At 39.7% G+C, this 18,428-nt stretch overlaps 1 pseudogene; it reads right to left on the bottom strand.

The window, feature by feature from the left end:
• Positions 1-1,093: 1,093 nt before the first annotated feature.
• LOC137216519 (ubiquitin-conjugating enzyme E2 variant 1 pseudogene) lies at positions 1,094-1,654 on the bottom strand (annotated as a pseudogene).
• Positions 1,655-18,428: the final 16,774 nt, after the last annotated feature.

The following is an 18,428-nucleotide window of genomic DNA, read 5'->3' as shown; positions in this document are numbered from 1 at the left end:
ACTTGGGGTACAAACAAGTTCTTTCTTATCCCTGCTGAGGACCGTGAGAAGCAGCAAAGTATGCATTGAATCTAAGGTTCTTTTTGATCCAGTTGTCAGGTTCCAAACTAGACCCAAATGGATTGCAAGGATGACCCAGTGAGAGGAGAGCCCTGTTTAAAACTTCTTCAAATTTTAAAAGCAAAAGCAATTACAGGAAAAGAAAACAATTCATTCAGAGGGATTGTGTGTGCCTACAAGTGTCTTCTGTGGCCTTTCTCCAAGTTTAACCACCAAGGACTTTAGAGCTGGCAGGTCTCAGTAACCCTGGTGACTGTTCTTTTCACCTTATCAAAACCTGAGCTAAAAAAATGCATCAGCTGATGACGACAGCAGAGGGTGGCAGGGCTGAGCACCCAATATTCATTTCCCAGGCTGGTGGAGAGTAAAAAGTGTGGTTCCAAAACTAAATGAGGGAGGTCAGAGACGCTTTCCAACCTTAACTGATGGCTTCTGATTAAAGCAAGGAAGTGTCATGGAAAGTGCTGGGAGGTGATGGTGCCAAAAGGGACTTGAGGAGGAGGAAGGACAAAGCAGCACTCTCGATTAAGGTGGAGGGAGAAGATATGGGGAAAGCCCTGAATTCTTCACCAAAGGCCAGTTTCAGAGGGGAGCTGAGGGGGTTACAATCTATGCTTCGGCCAAGGGTGGTAGTGGAGAGTGGGAAGAGGATGGTGGCTTGGAAGGGGGGCAGCATTTAAGACTTAAAGAAAGAAACCAGGCGTGCAGACGAAGCACCCACACACACCCAGCAGGAGTCCCACAGGCTGTGACCTGAAACCTTCACATCTACTCTAAGAAGCCACCCCCAGCTGGAGGGCTGTTGCAGGGAGGGAGGAGGCAGGGGGAGGGGAAGGGGAGAAGGCAGAGACCCCAGGCCATGTAATCAGCAGCAAGGTGATTGCGTGATGTGTCTTTTCACAGTTGAGTTAGATGTGCCCCACTGGTTATGACGGGAATCGATTTAAATACACTTTCTTGATCCCAGAAGTTCATATGTGGACAGTGGTTGTTACACTTGACAGGATGATTTGTTATGGCACAACTTATATATTTCAAATGGACAAAAAAATTAGTATCACATTTACAGTATCTTAAGATAAACTGCATTTGAATGGGAGTTTCCTTTCCAGTACTTTGAGGTCTACAAGACGTATCTAGAAAATTTACTACTGTGGAAAATGAAGACTGTTTAAATCAAATGGGGGGTAAGGGAGGGCTGGTGGTTTTTCTTTTTGATTCACTGCTGTAACGCTGTCCTTCAGGCGGCTGAGGGAGTTTCATATTATCTTTAGACATCATTAGGCGCTGAAGCACTTGCAGGGCAACTGATGCTATATGAGTTCTGCCATACTGCTAGCACTGATTTGGCTCTTGGGTCCACCACTCCATTAGAACTATTAACTCCATTCATATTAAATTTTGTTACAAGTCTTACAAAGGGGGGTGCTTCTGGGTATTTAGCTCCACATTCTATTTTAAGGCTGTATACTTGGTTTTCATAAATTGTTCTTGGGGGCTCAATGATCATCCCTGTCCATCTTGTAAGTGTCATGTCGTCATCATCTTCTAGACCCCAGATAATTGTACCATCTCCTACTCCTTTCTGGCCTTCGTTGAGCTCTTCCAACAGTTGGAAATTGCGAGGGACTTTTAGTCGCGAGCCTGCTGTGGCTGCCACCTTGTGTTGCTGTCGCTCCTTCACTATCTTTTTTTTTAATTTTAGGAATTCTAATAGACATGTAGTGATATCTCAGAGTGGTTTTAATTTGCATTTCCCTAATGGCTAATGATGTCAAACATCTTTCTTATGCTTCTTTGTCATCTGAATATTATCTTTGGTTAAGTGTCTGTTTATGTTTTATCCCAGTTTCTAATTGGATTTTTCCTTTGTTGTTTCCATTGAGTTTTAAGAGTTCTTCATATGTTCTGGATACTACTACTTTGTCATATTCTTCTTTAGAAATATTTTCTCCAAGTCTTAAGCTTGTATTTCATCTTCTTCACAGGGTCTTTTGCAGAGCAAAAGTTTATATTTTTAGTGAGGTCCAATTAATCATTTTTCCCTTTTATGGATTATGCTTTGGGTATCAAGTTTAACAACTGTTCACCTAGACCTGATCCCAAAGATTTTCTCCTAGTATTTCTTTTCTCATAAAGGTTTTATAGTTTTAAGTTTTACATTTAAATGCATGAACATTTTGAATTTTTTTTTTTTGGTATAAGGTGTGAGATTTAGATCAGAGTTTATTACACCTGTTGAGGTGTAGCATGAGGTCCAGGTTGGGGTTATGTTCAGTTTCCCACTGGAGCCGACCAGTATCACCCTTACAAAAGAGGAACAGAGCACTTACACCTCACTGAAGACAGTTGAGGTGGAAGTTCAGCCAGCCCTTCCCTCTGCTGGCATCTTCCCAGCAAATGTGTGACACTGACTTTCACTGCCTTGTTGATGCTGAGTGAATGTGGAAGCTCAGCTCCCTGCTGGACCCCACTGGCACTACATGAGGAGAGGGAAATAGAGTGTCTGCCGGCTCCACCTCTCATCACCTCATCTACCTCATTGCTGGTGGTGGGGGGAGTTGAGAATCTGCTCCCCGTTGTGTTCCACAGACACAGGGAAAGGGCTATGAAGCCTAGTGGGGACTAGCTCTGCCTCATACCACCTCATTTAGTCTTATTTCTTCCAGGAAGATCTGGAGAGTCTGTTCACTGCTGGAGCCCACTGACACCATCCTGGGGGGGAGGGAGAATGGTAATAACGCCTGCTTCTGGCCGGTGGGGGAATGGAAGATCAGATCTCCACTCAGCTTCGCCAGTACTCTTCCTGTAGGGGAATTGGTGCACAGCCTGCCTATGCTGGGCAGAGGACAGATGACTAGCACCCCCCTCAGCTCTGCCAACTCCACTGGGCAGGGGAATCAGAGGGCTGCCACCTCTCTGTGGTGCAGGGGGGAGTGGCAGAGTGAAAGATCTGCTTGTGTTTGGCTTCAGTGGAACTTTGGGGAAGGGGTACAGTTTTTCCAATGTTCCATGTATTTTGCACTGGAGTAGGGTAGCTATTACCAAAAAGGATTCTGTTGTTAAGGTACCCATTTTCTGGGCCTTCAGCTAGGGAAAGCAGGTTTTTGTTTTGTTTTGTTTTGTTTTAATCTGTGCTTGTTGGCAGTTCTGGGTTGGAAGCTTTTGTAGCATCCTGTCACAAAAATGTATGGAACTGATAAAAAAAAAAACCCAGGAAACTCACTGCCACGTTGTTCCTCAAGCCCCCTGCAATCTAAACCTACAAATAATAGACCACTCTGGGAAGGAATTGCCTTCCTCTGGATTGTTACTGAGGACTGACCCCTTTTCTCAGCCCTGGATATTACGTTCTCTGAACCCTGAGGGCCCAGTCACATGACGCTTTCTTGGTTTCCCATTAAATTGCTCTTTAATAATGATTGAAAGGAGCAAGGCTTCAATTCTGAGAGCGACCCTGGTGTCTTCAAGTCTCAAGAAGTGCTATCGGCATCTGGGGGGTTACATGGGATGACAGCAAAGGAAGCTCTGGCCTTCCTCCTTGTAGCCTGATCACATCTGGAAAAAAAAGACCTCCTGGCTTCTCTCTCTGCTTCTGAATGTGGTCTTTGCTTATACCCTTCCAAGTCTAACATGCCTCATGTTCCTAATTACTTAGCTTATATTTTCAAATGCTCAGCTCCAGAAAGGTCCTGGCAATTGATGGTGGGACTTCATAGAATTTATTCCTAACCTCTGCCCCTCAGTTCATGTCCTCTCTGCCCACCCTAAGGATAACTCAGAGTGCCCCAAGTTTCATGACACTGTGCATTTTTAACATCTCTTTATGAAATAGAGGAATGTGGCAGACTTGCAGAAATATCTGACAAGCTTTGGTGTTTAAAATACCTTTAAAAACACTTTTAAGATTCATACTAAGACTTTATTAATAAATAGTTATAACTCAGAGCTTACGTGTAAATTTCTCAAAGGTATTTTAGTTATAGACAGTATAAGTTCTCACTCTGTATCAAATATAATGCAGAATCATTAAAAACACAAGTAAATCAACCCAAGTCATCTAGACTTAATAGTAAAATCCAAACACCAATGCCCTTTATAATGGGAAATCTGAAATATTTTCTGTTTATGAAATGATATTTTCTAACTGCACTTGGAAATGAGGGCCCAAAAGATCACACAATCCAGACTTCATTTGGAGATGAGGAAGCAGGCTCAAAGAAGGCAAGTGGCTTGTCCAAGATCACAAACCCAATTAATTCTGAATTACAGTTCATATCTCTTAACTCTTGGACCAATATTATTTTCATTACATCAGTGGTTCTTACATTTTAGTATTCATTAGAATCACCTAGAGGGCATGTTTAAAAACAGACTACTGGGTCCCACCCTCAGAGTTTCTGATTGAGTTTTCAGGGTGGGACCTGAAGATTTGCATTTCCTACCAGATCCCACAAAGCTGCTCATGCTGCTGGTCTCAGGGACCACTTTTGAGAACCACTGAATTGCAGCATTTTCCTCTGTTTCTATTCTATTTTACTTTAATGAACATCTTTAACTTTATATTTTGGATAATTTTGAAAATACACAAAAGTGGACCCAAGACTATGTATAAGGAACTCATAAATCCATCGAACACCAACCATCCAACAATAGCCAATCTAAAGAACTTCTTAACATACCACTTTATTTTTTATGCACTTTTCTCTTGGGGACAGGTTTTCTTAGATGTCAAAAATGTCTAATGAGAACAAGGTCTTGTATTGTTACTCTAGAATTTTTCATTTTGTGGTTTTATTTAATGTAGATTATCTTTACAACTTTACGAAAAGGTAGCGACAGTTGTTTACCAGCTTCTTTATTACAATGAAGGAAAAGGAGGCTCACATGGTTCTTGAGTGATTCACCCAGGACTCATACGGAAGTCTGACTCCAGAATTTACCTTGTTGATCATCATCATTCAGTTGCATTAATTAAAGCCAAACTCATCTGATTTAAGGCAAAAGCACTCTCTTAGTCCATTCAGGCTGCTGTAACAGAATGCCATACGCTGGGTGGTTTAGACAACATTTATTCTCACAGTTCTGGAGACTGGAAAGTCCCAGATCAAGGCTCTGGCAGATTCGTTGTCTTGTGAGAGCCTATTTCTTGGCTCATAGACAGCCGTTTTTCTGTCTCAAATGGTAGAAGGATGAGGGATCCCTCTAGAATCTCTTTTATAAGGGTACTAATCCCATTCGTGAGGGCTCTACCTTCACGACCTAATCACCTCCCAAAGGCCCTACTTCCAAATACCATCATACTGGGGATTAGGATTTCAACCTACGAATTTTGGGAGGATGCAAACATTCAGTCTTTAGCAAGCACAAAATTGGCTGCACTTATTTCTATATATGTAGCCAGTAACAGTGACACAGTGTTAGTACTTGTGGGCCAATGTTAAGTGGTTAGTTGCCCAGTAAGATTCAGACCTTCTGGTGGAGTGGAGGTGGCTGTATTTTCAGTCAAACTTCCAGTGACATTAATTGCCATAAGGATTTCAACATCACTACCTGATTCAATGTTCATGCTAGAGTATGGAGTTCTTCCTTCATTTATGACCTAAGTCTCACTGAGACTGTCTCTTGCTTTCAGAAATGTGGATAGTCTTTGCCATTTATGTGCCGCCAACAAACTGTGAAGTTTAATGAACTATCAAGAGCTTTTTAATTTATTTTTTTTTGGGGGGGGGGTTACGCGGGCCTCCCACTGCTGTGGCCTCTCCCGTTGCGGAGCACAGGCTCCGGACACGCAGGCTCAGCGGCCATGGCTCACGGGCCCAGCCGCTCCGCGGCATGTGGGATCTTCCCGGACCGGGGCACGGACTAGCGTCCCCTGCATCGGCAGGCGGACTCTCAACCACTGCGCCACCAGGGAAGTCCTCAAGAGCTTTTTAGATGAATATTCATATATAGTACCATGTGTCTCTAAATAGTTCTCTATATTATACATTTATGGGTAATTCATATGCAGTTATGCTCCAGTACTCAGAAATATAAAAGTATAAAATACCTACATGTGTCAAATAAAATGCCACTTAACATTGGCATCTTATGAAATTTTATCCTAAACTCCAAACCCTTACACTGCTCTAACAGTTATCACCTTTTGAGATATAACTGATATACATAGTGTGATAATGTACCTCTCTGATTATTTGTGACAAACATTATACCCTGGACTTTCTATGATTAGCACAGAATAAAAAACAAAAAGAGAAAAGCTACCTGAGATGAAACTTGGCAGTTATAGTACTTTCTTATCACTGACCTGTGGCTTTTTAAAATGTGATTCTGGTTTCTTTTCTTCAAGTTTATTAATTTGGGATAATAATGAATAGTTTTAGGAAATTTTGTGAGTTGACAGCTGTTTTTATCTAAGATCTAGAAGAAAAATAAAAACATCTACTTTATGGTACTTTTTATATTAAAAGATTTGCATCCAACACAGATTGGTTAGCATAAGAAAAGTTGCTCAATATTATTAGTCATCAGAATTGCAACTGCAAACCTCAATGAGATATCACCAGAATAGTTAAAATTAAAAGGACTGACAATGCCAAGTGTTGACAAGGATGTAGAGTAACTGGAATTCTTTCACACTGCTGGTTGGAAATAAATTGGTAAAACCACTTTGGAAAAATGTTTAACAGCAATTGGCAAGGCTAAAATACAAATATCCTAGGATCCAGTAATTCCACTCTTGGCCACATACACAAACATAAATGTGTACACATGTACCAAAATGCATGGACAAAAAATGATATTCCCAGCTAAAACCTGAGAACAACACAAATATGCAACCATGGATGAATGGATAAATACATATGATATATTCATACAATGGGATATAACTCAGCAATAAAAAGAATACACTACCGATATATGCAAATACATGGATGAAACTCACATACATAGTACTGAGCAAAAGAAAGTCAAACACAAAAGAGGACAAACTGTATAATTCCTTTCATATCAAGTTCAAAAACAGCCAAAACTTTTGGGAGTATTAGCTAGGAGAGGGCACAAGGGAGCTTCCTGGAGTGCTGGATATGTTCTATATCTTGATGTCAGGTGCTGGTTTCAAGGGGTAAAAATCCATCAAGCTTTACCCTTAAGATCTGTTTGCTTACTAAAATATTTTTTAAAAATTGAAATAAAAAGATTATGCAAAATTGTCAAAATGCCCTGTTGAATGAACACTTCCAGACAGGCTCATTTCAAAGTGTGTAAACTTGGTCCCAGAGAATGAAAGCTTTTCTGAGTCATCAGGTCATATTTCTGGAGCTTCTCCATGGGCAATATATTTTCAGTGCTCTGCTCAGGAACAAGTGATGCTTAAAGGTAGGTTTAGTGTCATCTCTTTTTATTGTACAGTGCCACATGGAAGCAGCAACATCTCATGACCCACATTTTGAGTTGAATACTCAGTCATATAACTAATAATTTTCTACTCATAAATACACAAGTTAACAACTTAAAAACAATCAATAGCCATCACAACTTACACAACTCCTTAAAAACAACCATTTAAATAACTATTAGCTTTATCCAATGCTGGAAACATTTTGCTGAACAAAATAGGCATCTTTTTTTCCCTGAGATTTAGGAAAAATTGTCTATATATACGTTATTTCATAATTTTTTCCAGACAGATGTCTTTTTTTTTTTCCCTACACATATTCTATCATTGTATGCAGACCCAGAAAAAAGGCATGGCCTCCATTTCCAAGCCATACTCTGAATGGGAATATTAGCTAGGAGAGGGCACAAGGGAGCTTCCTGGAGTGCTGGATATGTTCTATATCTTGATGTCAGGAGCTGGTTTCATGGGTGTAAAACTTCAAGCTTACTATTATCTACCTGGAAAGGACTATCCTACAAAGGTACACAAGATAGGATGGTGCTCTTGACCTGAAGAGATTCCGGCTATGAAGACATCTGCTGAGGTGTTGCATTTTGCTTTTGCTAAAGTACTGCACCATCCTCTGTTGCCCCAGATACAAAATGACACAGGGAATTAATTCCCAGGAATGAAGCTTAAGTCATGGCTTTTGTTTGTCTTTGGAATTCTTTTTCAACACTGCCTTTGTGATCTTTGAAATGGAGCAAACCCTTGGAATTAATTTCTGGAATTAATTTCCTGGAATTAATTTTTACACCAGAGAACATTCTTGAATACCATTTTTCTTTTGAGAGGGGTCTGTCCTTCATATTGTGGTCATGACATCTTACTAAATGTATCATCTCTCCCAGTTAGAACAGACTGTTACAAACCAGGTGCTACTCTTAGGATAGAGAGAGTAGCTGAATGGCTGAAACAAGGTAGAATATAAAAGATGTTTCATGTCCATGGAAGTGGTAGAGGCAGAAAATGAATTGGATTCCTTTAAGATGAATCTTTTATGGATCAGCAGATTTATTTGGAGTTACTTAAAAAGGAGTTATTTCATTAGCAACTAACTCTGATCTATGTCAGCAATAAGGCATCCTTAGGTCATTTATTTCAGTATAAGAAGTCACTGCAGAAGAAATGTGATTATTGACTATCTAAGATGGAAATAAATATTGAGGCAAAACTAAGACTTTTTTTTACAGAATTATGGGTATTACACTTGATTTTAAGCTTCATTTAATCAAAGCATTTGGCTATTATACTTTGGTGAGTAAGTTTATGATCAGTAAAGATGAAATAATTATTTGTTAAAGAACACTAAAGCTAACACATTTTTGTAAAGTTTTTAGCAATGATTTAAGTACAATGCTTAGAGCTATTATATAAAGAGTATGGGAAATGCTGGTTGCTCAACTGATTTTTGACAAAGATGCAAAAGCAATTAAATGAAGAAACAGTTACCTTTTCAACAAATGATGCTGGAGCAATTGGACATCTACAGACAAATATATAAAATGAACTTCAGCCTAAATCTCATACCATATACAAAAATTAACTCAAAATGGATTACAAATATAAAATTTTAAACTATAAAACTTTTAGAAAAAACAAAGGAGAAAGCCTTTGGGGTCTAAGGCTGAGCAATGAGTTCCTAGACTTAACATGCTCAAGGACAATCCATTAAAGAAATTCATTAAAGAAAATACTAATAACAGATTTCATCAAATTTAGAAACTTTTTTTTATAAAAACACTATGTTAAGTGGATGAAAACACAAGCTACAGGCTGAAAGAAAATAGTTGTAACCAAACCACATATCTGCCCACAGGATTACTATCTACAATATATTAAAACTCTCAAAACTCAACAGTAGGGCTTCCCTGGTGGCCCAGTGGTTAAGAATCCGCCTGCCAATGCAGGGGGCATGGGTTCGAGCCCTGGTCTGGGAAGATCCCACATGCCACGGAGCAGCTAAGCCCGTGTGCCACAAATACTGAGCCTGAGCTCTAGAGCCCATGAGCCACAACTACTGAGCCCACATGCCACAGCCACTGAAGCCTGTGTGCCTAGAGCCCGTGCTCTCCAACAAGAAGCCACCGCAATGAAGAGTAGCCCCCGCTCACCACAACTAGAGAAAGCCCGCGTGCAGCAACGAAGACCCAACGCAGCCAAAAGTAAATAAATAAATTTATATAAAAAAACTCAACAGTAAAACAACAACCAGAAAAAAAAAATCTGACTAGAAAATGCTAAAAAGATATGAAGAGGCACTTCATGAAGAGGATATAGAGGGAAAACAAACATATGAAAAGATGTTCATAATGAGATGTTACAACAATGCAAATTAAAACCACAATGAGATACCACCATGCCTCGATCAGAATAGTTACAATTAAAAATATTGGCAACGATATTTCTAGAGAGGCTGTGGAGAAACCTGCTCATACAGATGTTGCTGGAGGAAATGTAAAACGGCACAGCCTTTCTGGAATCAATTTGGCAGTTTCCTATAAAACTAAACATACAACTGCCATACAGCTCAGCATTTGCACTGTTGGCTATTCATCCTAGAGAAATGAAAATTTTTGTGCACACAGAAACCTATACATGAAAGTTCATAGTAGCTTTATTTGTAAGTCAAAACTGGAAACAACTCAGATGTTCTTCAACAGGAGAATGGTTACACAAACTGTGGCACATCCCTACCATGGACTGCTACTCAACAATAAAAAGGAACAAACTGTTGATACAGTAGCGTGATGAATCTCCAAAGAATTGTTCTGAGTGAAAAAAGCCAATACCCAAAGGTCACATACTGTATGATTCCATTTATGTAATATTCTTGAAAAGATGTAATTGTAGAAATAAATGGAGAATAGAATAGTGGTTGTCGAGTTTGAAAGAGATGGTAAGAATGAGAATGAGGTAAGCTTGGCCATTGAAGAGCAGCATGAGACATCTTTGTAGTGATGGGATTAGTCTGTGTCAATGTCAATATTCTGGTTATGATATCATACTATAATTTTGTAAGATGTTACTGTTGGGGAAGCTAAGCAAAATGTATATGTAATCTTTCATTTTTACCACTGCATGCAAATCTACCATTTCCTTAAAATCTTTTTTAAAGTTTATTTTAAAAAATCATATTCACAATGCGTTTGTAAAGTGTGTCAGAAATTGCATTCAGAAATATTATGAATGAGTAATACTGAGATTCTCTTGGACGAAGATACCATAAATCTCCACTAAAAAGCATTTCTCTCAGATATAGAAAAAGGACATTACATAGGTATTTGTTCTCTCTATGTCTGGTTATATACTTGACCACCTCACCCCAGATTGTCTGACCCTGGTGTGGTAAAAGTGGAGGCCATGAACCTTCTGTATCCCTTATCCATATCCTAGTACTCTTGTGCTTCTTCTTTAAACAGATTCAGAAGGAAATCCATCTGGTAAGCTCATTCAGAGTAAAGAATTAGTGCCTGAATTTTAAATGTAAAGAAGAAATCTGTCAGAAGGATCCAGGAATAATACATCAAACCCAAAGATATGCAATACAGACAGACATCCCCAGTGATACGAACAAGCCACTAGAATGGTATTAGTAAGCAACACACATCATAGCAGCTGCAATTTGTCTCTCTCTGTACAGTTACCTTATTTCTCTGTCTGAAGTCAGGCCTTATTGATGGTTTTCATCATTTATTGATGCATACATTGCCGTCTCACAACTCCCAAATTTACCCAACTGAATATTTGGTACCAAAATAGATTCTCCCATCACAATGCCAAATTCCTACAAAAGAATCTGATGGTTTTTTCCAAGGTCAGTTCCCTGCCCTTTATCCAGTTAACTATGGGGTCATGCAGGAGGATGAACGTGGATATTGAGGACTTAGATCTAGAGTCCAGTGACATTTAGCTTTTGAAAGCTATGATGCACTACACAAACAAATTGGTAAGAAGAGAATCACAGGCATGAATGAGGCACATAACTATAGATGAACCCTTTCTTGGAGTCTGAAAAATACCACTTCCTGGATAGCTTATACATGGAGTGGGGATGCCCTCATCTATGTGTTGTATAGATGGCAAAAGTTTCTTTATCAGTAGTAGGGGATGAAAGTCATTCATCAGCCTCTGTTAGTATCTCCCCTGTACTCCCTCAACAGTCAGTGTCAAGCACGTGACAACCATGCCTCACTGCAAACTTCTGCCTAAAGACTTTCTTTCACACAAGTGTAAGTTAATGCCCCTAGAAAGATAATGCTACTAGGGAACAGCCCTAAGCCATGACAAATGAGAAGCGGAGGATAAATACTAGACCTAACTCAAGGGAGGGGGGTAACTCTGAGATGTGTTCTATTCTGGCTTCCAGACACACCCCCTACCCCCAGCAAAAGTGAGCCACAGTTGTACATATTACTAACGTCTAATAGCATATATTTCCTTTGGCTTCGTCCCTTCCTGTGTCCTGTCTCATTTCCCCAATGGCACTTCCTGTCATCAATTACCAAATAAACTACCTGCCCTCAAATTCCTGCCTAAGGGTTTTCTTCTTTGGTATGCAATGTAAGACAGGGGCATAGGACATAAATTGCCAAATGCCTATCTTCAGGGCTGGCATGATGGAGGGAAACAGGAGAGGCCAGTCGTTGGCAAAGGTAAGAGAGAGAGGCAGGAGCCGTGAGAAAGCTTCAGGTCTAACATGGACCTGGCTGAGTTAAGTCAGGGTGCAGAGTGTGAATACAGCTTGAACACTGGAGGAAGATCTAATCTATGCAGAGAAGGAAAAAAGAAGCATTGGAGAAGAGGGGGTAACGTCCTCAGCCAGATCATGGCGCAAGATCAGTAACAGACAAGCTAAGTAAGACTCATCCCCTTGAAATCTCAGCAGATGGAAACACAAAGGGAGCAGGGCCCCGCTGGCTGCCTGGAGAAATGGGATTCATGTGGTCAGGGACCTGAGGTCAGGGGAACCTTTGAGGTCCAGGGGTGTGAATTAATCCATTAATCATACAGTCATCCCTCCCCTCAGTATCCATAGGGGGTTGGTTCTAGGACCTATTCCAGACACGAAAATCCAGGGATGCTGAAGTCCCAGAGATGGCCCTCCGGCCAGCCCTCCATATCTGCAGGTTCTGCATCCACAGATTCAACCCGCCATGAGTCATAAACGTAGTAGAACCGGTGCGTGCAGAATGCCCAGAGGGCCGACTGTAGTCTTAGTTCATTTGACTAATTGCTAACCTCTCTAAGCATTAAAATGCAGCCTTACCCACAGCCACATTAGATTACTGGCTAATGTTTTGCTTTCGATTAATGAAGAGCTTTTTATAATAGAGAAGAACTGTCTCCCTGTAGATATAATTTTAAATAAGGCCCTCAGTTTAAAAACTCTATAAAACACAGTATTTTAAGTCTTCACAACAGAGTTTTACTCAGGAACATGTTAATTTATAAGCAAAGATATAAAGATCCAACCATTTGATATTCAGTGAGGATATGCTAAACCTGGCAGAAAAGGGCATAGCAAATTACTTAGCTAATCCTAAAATGTGGAGACCAAGTCTCTTCTCAGTGATAGCTGATGAGGAGGAACCAGTTCCAATATCCTTAACTAGTTGATTGAATTGGAAAATTTTACATAGCTCATTAAATGTTAAGCATCTCCTAAAACAGAGCAAAAATAATTTTAGTAACTGATTATCATCTATATGTGTAAAATTCTGGAAACTCCATAGCCATTTTCACTTGAAAGTGGTTGGATTTCCGTCATCAATTAATTTGGCAAAACTTGAATAGAATGTGTAGTTTAAAATTATCCCAGAAACACCAGGAAAAATGGCACACATTCTGTCATTGATGTATCCCCTTTTACTCTACAAATTTGTCAATGAAAGATAAATTATAAAAATAAAAAAAGAGGGCTTCCCTGGTGGCACAGTGGTTGAGAGTCCGCCTGCCGATGCAGGGGACGCGGGTTCGTGCCCCGGTCCGGGAAGATCCCACGTGCCGTGGAGCGGCTGGGCCGGTGAGCCATGGCCGCTGAGCCTGCGCGTCTGGAGCCTGTGCTCCGCAACGGGAGAGGCCACAGCAGTGAGAGGCCCGTGTTCTGCAAAAAAAATAATAATAATAAAAAAAGAATCAGAGAACCTCAGATAAGATAAACATCCTCATAGACCAGAGACAAAACAGAAAGCTGGAATTATAAAGTGAGGCTGAAGATCCATATTCCAAAGCAGGCAGCGGGAGGTATAAATTCACCTCCTTTGGGAAAAGAAGGACTAGAGGTCTTCCATGTGAAATGGAAAAACGGAGTCAGCTTCACTGCATAAATCCAGGGGCTATAAGTCATAAAAGTAAGGTGAAAAAAATACTGACAACTGCTGCCTGGGGCTACAACTTACATGGAGCTGCCAGGTAATGTAACCCTGAGAATATGGACATAGCCTCAGGACAGAGCTGCCTGTGGCTCACTAACCATTTCTGTATATTCTTCATATCCCTACCAGGGAGGAGGCCCAAGCCTTCATTATGAGAGCTGTTTCTCAACTAATGGCCCCAGGACATTCATGGAAGTAGCCTCACAACTTCTTGTCAGAGAGAAAGGAACCTAGAGAGAGAAAGAGAAAACAATGCAAAGCAAAAAAAAAAAAAAGAAAGTTTCCCTTAGATAAGCCTGTGATCTGGAACTCTAAAATGCATGAAGAAATCTAATGTTAAGGAAGAGCCAAAAAAAATAAACCTTAGAACAGGAGTTATTTTCTAATGATGTAAATGTTATGAAATAGACAAATGTTTTAAAATAAGCATGGTTGGGATACTCAAAGGTGTGAGGACCTAACATCCATAAAAAGAACAAGAAAATATTACACAAAAAGTTACATACATAAAAGAGGGTGGGTGTAAAAAAGAATTAAATTGAAATATGGGAAACAAAAATATAATAAAAATAAAATTAATAGACAGGATAAACTCTAAACAGAACACCACTGAAAAGATTAATCCTGGCTGATAGCACTGAACACTTCACCTACCGCATAGTAAAAAGATAAAAGAGATACATGCAAGAGCAGTTTAATATTCCCACAAGATCTATTGAGTTCTTTTAAACTTAAACTTCACTAATCTCTTTGAAAACATGTCCTAGCATACAGACAATACAGACAATGGCATGAAAAGAATATTTGATATTAGCTGAGAATTTTCTGACATTGAAGAGAGACAAAAGTGTTCAAATCAATAATGCACTTTGACTATCAAGTAGAAGAGTAAAAATAAAATAATAATAACAGGGACTTCCTTGGTGGCACAGTGGTTAAGAATCCACCTGCCAATGCAGGGGACACAAGTTTGAGCCCTGGTCCAGGAAGATCCCACATGCCACAGAGCAACTAAGGCTGTGTGCCACAACTACTGAGCCTCTGTGCGCCTAGAGCCCGTGCTCTGCAAGAAGAGAAGCCACCACAATGAGAAGCCCAGGCACTGCAACGAAGAGTAGCCCTCCCCCTCCGCAACTAGAGAAAGCCCACATGCAGCAACGAAGACCCAACGCAGCCAAAAATAATTAAAAATAAATAAATGAATAAATGTTTAAAAAAAATAGATCCACAGGTAGATACATAATAGAGAAATTTCAAGAAATCAAGGATAAAAGAAAAAAATTTAAAAGCTAGAAGAAAAATCAGTTTATCTAAATGGTAATGGCAATTTGAAGTGTATTTCTCATTATCAACAAGAAAGGACAGAGAAAATGGAATAGTAGCCTCAAAGTTCTGAGAGGAAAAACAATTATTATATGAACCCAGAGTTCTATACCCAGCAAATTGTAATTCAAAAGTAAGGGCAAAAAGAAGACCTTTTTAGAAATAAAAAGACTAAATGATGTTGCCACAAACAAACCTTATAATATTGGCTTTGGTTAGAAGGAAGACCCTAAATAAATGCCATTTTTTTCTTACTGCAAGTAAATTTCAGTAAGATATTTACAGGGAGATTAGATAAATCTCAAAACTTTCCCCAGACTCTCTATAATCCCCTCTTAACCTTTTCCTTCCCGGGGTGGGGGGAGGGTTGGGGGGGGCAGGGAATACTCCATGTTGTCCAGTCTGTTCAGCATCTATGCCTTGCTGTGGTTGGCTTAATGGGGACAGGACCCCTGACTGATGTACCCTCACCCCAGAAGCAGAATCTAGATATTTCTCATTCTAACCAGTTTCTTCTCAGTTTACACCACTGCCTCTTTTTCTGTCTGTTCACTGCTCTTTAAATGTCTGTTTTTCAGGGTTGTATTCGTGCCCTATTTCTCTTGAATATTTTGTCCCAACATGTGAACTTTCGAATCACCTGGAGAACTTGTTAAAATATAGATTCTTTAATCTAGCCCCACATACACTGAATTGCAATGAAAGAGGGTGAACCTTATACCTGCATTTTTAGCAATCAACTCAGATAATTCTAATGCATACTAGAGTTTAAGAACCACCACTTTTATAAACTTTCTGTAAGCATTATCATGTATAGCTTTGCTTTTGACTCATAACAATTCACCAGTAAGTCACAAAATTTATGTCAGATTCAAAGCCATGTTCTAAGTTCCACCTGCTAACTGGCCATTTCAATATAAATGTCCTATATTTACCCATCTTCTAACCCCTTTATTTCCTGAGCTAAGAATGTGAATTACCTTAAGCTCCTCTGTTCCCACCTACATTTTTTCCCATGTTTTCTGTCAATCTCCAACGCATTTATCCTGAGCTCCAACCATTGCTTTACTGGTTCCTGGACATGCCAGTCTGAGAGTTCACAATCCCTTCTACATATGGAAGACTTCACATCCAGGAATATTCTTTTCAAAAGTAATCTGTACCTTGAAGTCTTTTCTCATTCCCCAGTCAAGCCCCCACCTCCGTGTTTCCACACCAAGGTCTCAACCACAGCACTTTCCATATGATCTGGAAACTACCTGCTTACACCTGTTTTCCCCACCAGTCAGGGAGCACTTGCAGGAAAGGTTTGATCAGGGCTCACTTGTTTTTATATCTCAAGGTTGAGTACAGAAACTAGCTTGGAGTAGTACTTAACACCTGTTTTTTAAGTAAGGTATAAACACATGAGCAAATTGATAGATACCTGACCAAGGTTCATTGAATCTACAAATTCCAAATCATCATATGTGTTTTCTTAAAGGATAGTGTACGTTTCATGTGGATAAGATTCCCAGAAAACTGGTATCTTCCATTCTGCAGGAAATTCACATAGTAATGAACAAATTAGTGACCCTCAAATAAGAAACTCCAAGTAAAACCTTTTATTGCTTTTTCAGATTCCTTTTTCTATATGAAGCAACCAACATCAACACAATATAGTGTTCTTCTTGTCCTCTTGAGATAAGAAGTTGTTTGTGGACATGGGTAGACCTCTTCCTGGTTACTCCCCCTACTCCCCGTGTAACTGCTCTAGTCTCTGAATTGATTTGATGCCCTTTGATTTTAAGAGCCATTGATATTCGCAAGTGTTGGACAAAGAAATAGTGACAATATACAATGCAAAGCTTTCCTCTCCCTGAATCATTTCCCAACACCACTGGATTCTTAAAGTAAAATAAAATAAAACGAGGACTGGTCGTGCTTGAAGACTCTTTAAAGTTTTACTGATCTCATGTTGCTCCATAGGTTATCATAAGAACTAGGACCATAGCTATATAAAGACAGACATTCTGAACAACATTTCTATAGGAAATTGAAAAAAGTAAAACTGCCAAAGGAACATTTTAAACTCCTGATCTAATTTCAAATCCCTTACAATATTAAAATAATCCACAAATGATGGGTGAGCAGAGAGCATTTGACACTATGACCTTGCCTCTTATGTCTTTGTGACATTTTTGGTGCCTTGTGACATAGATCCATAAGTCTTGAGGATTCAGATATTTCTTGCTGTCTGGCTACACTGGGGACCATTTCAGATATTCAGATAAATATCATATTTCTAAACTAGGCAAAATATGAAGCTCAAATATCATAAAACAAATAAAGATTGAGAGTTATTTGCTATATGGTTCTGACAGTGAATAGGACTTTGGGAGATCACTTGACAATAAATATTAACTAGAATAGCTTGTACTTCAGATGCCTGCCAGTGGAGAGAGGAATCCAGAATCATCCTCCAAGTCCAAGAGAAGTTTCCACATTTAAAAAATTATGTGGCACTGTTGGTGGGAATGTAAATTGATACAGCCACTATGGAGAACAATATGGAGGTTCCTTAAAAAACTAAAAATAGAACTACCATACGACCCAGCAATCCCACTACTGGGCATATACCCTGAGAAAACCATAATTCAAAAAGAGTCATGTACCAAAATGTTCATTGCAGCTCTATTTACAATAGCCAGGAGATGGAAGCAACCTAAGTGTCCGTCATCGGATGAATGGATAAAGAAGGTGTGGCACATATATACAATGGAATATTACTCAGCCATAAAAAGAAATGAAATTGAGATATTTGTAGTGAGGTGGATGGACCCAGACTCTGTCATACAGAGTGAAGTAAGTCAGAAAGAGAAAAACAAATACTGTATGCTAACACATATATATGGAATCTAAGAAAAAAAATGGTCATGAAGAACCTAGGGGTAAGACGGGAATAAAGACACAGACCTACTAGAGAATGGACTTGAGGATATGGGGCGGGGGAAGGGTAAGCTGTGACGAAGTGACAGAGTGGCATGGACATATATACACTACCAAACATAAAATAGATAGCTAGTGGGAAGCAGCCGCATAGCACAGGGAGATCAGCTCAGTGGTTTGTGACCACCTAGAGGGGTGGGATAGGGAGGGTGGGAGGGAGGGAGACGCAAGAGGGAAGAGATATGGGAACATATGTATATGTATAACTGATTCACTTTGTTATAAAGCAGAAACTA

The sequence above is a fragment of the Pseudorca crassidens genome, chromosome X (genome assembly GCF_039906515.1).
Source record: "Pseudorca crassidens isolate mPseCra1 chromosome X, mPseCra1.hap1, whole genome shotgun sequence".
NCBI classification, from domain to species: Eukaryota; Metazoa; Chordata; class Mammalia; order Artiodactyla; family Delphinidae; genus Pseudorca; species Pseudorca crassidens.
The sequence above is the reverse complement of the archived record's forward strand: the minus strand, read 5'-3'. Positions and strand labels throughout refer to the sequence as shown.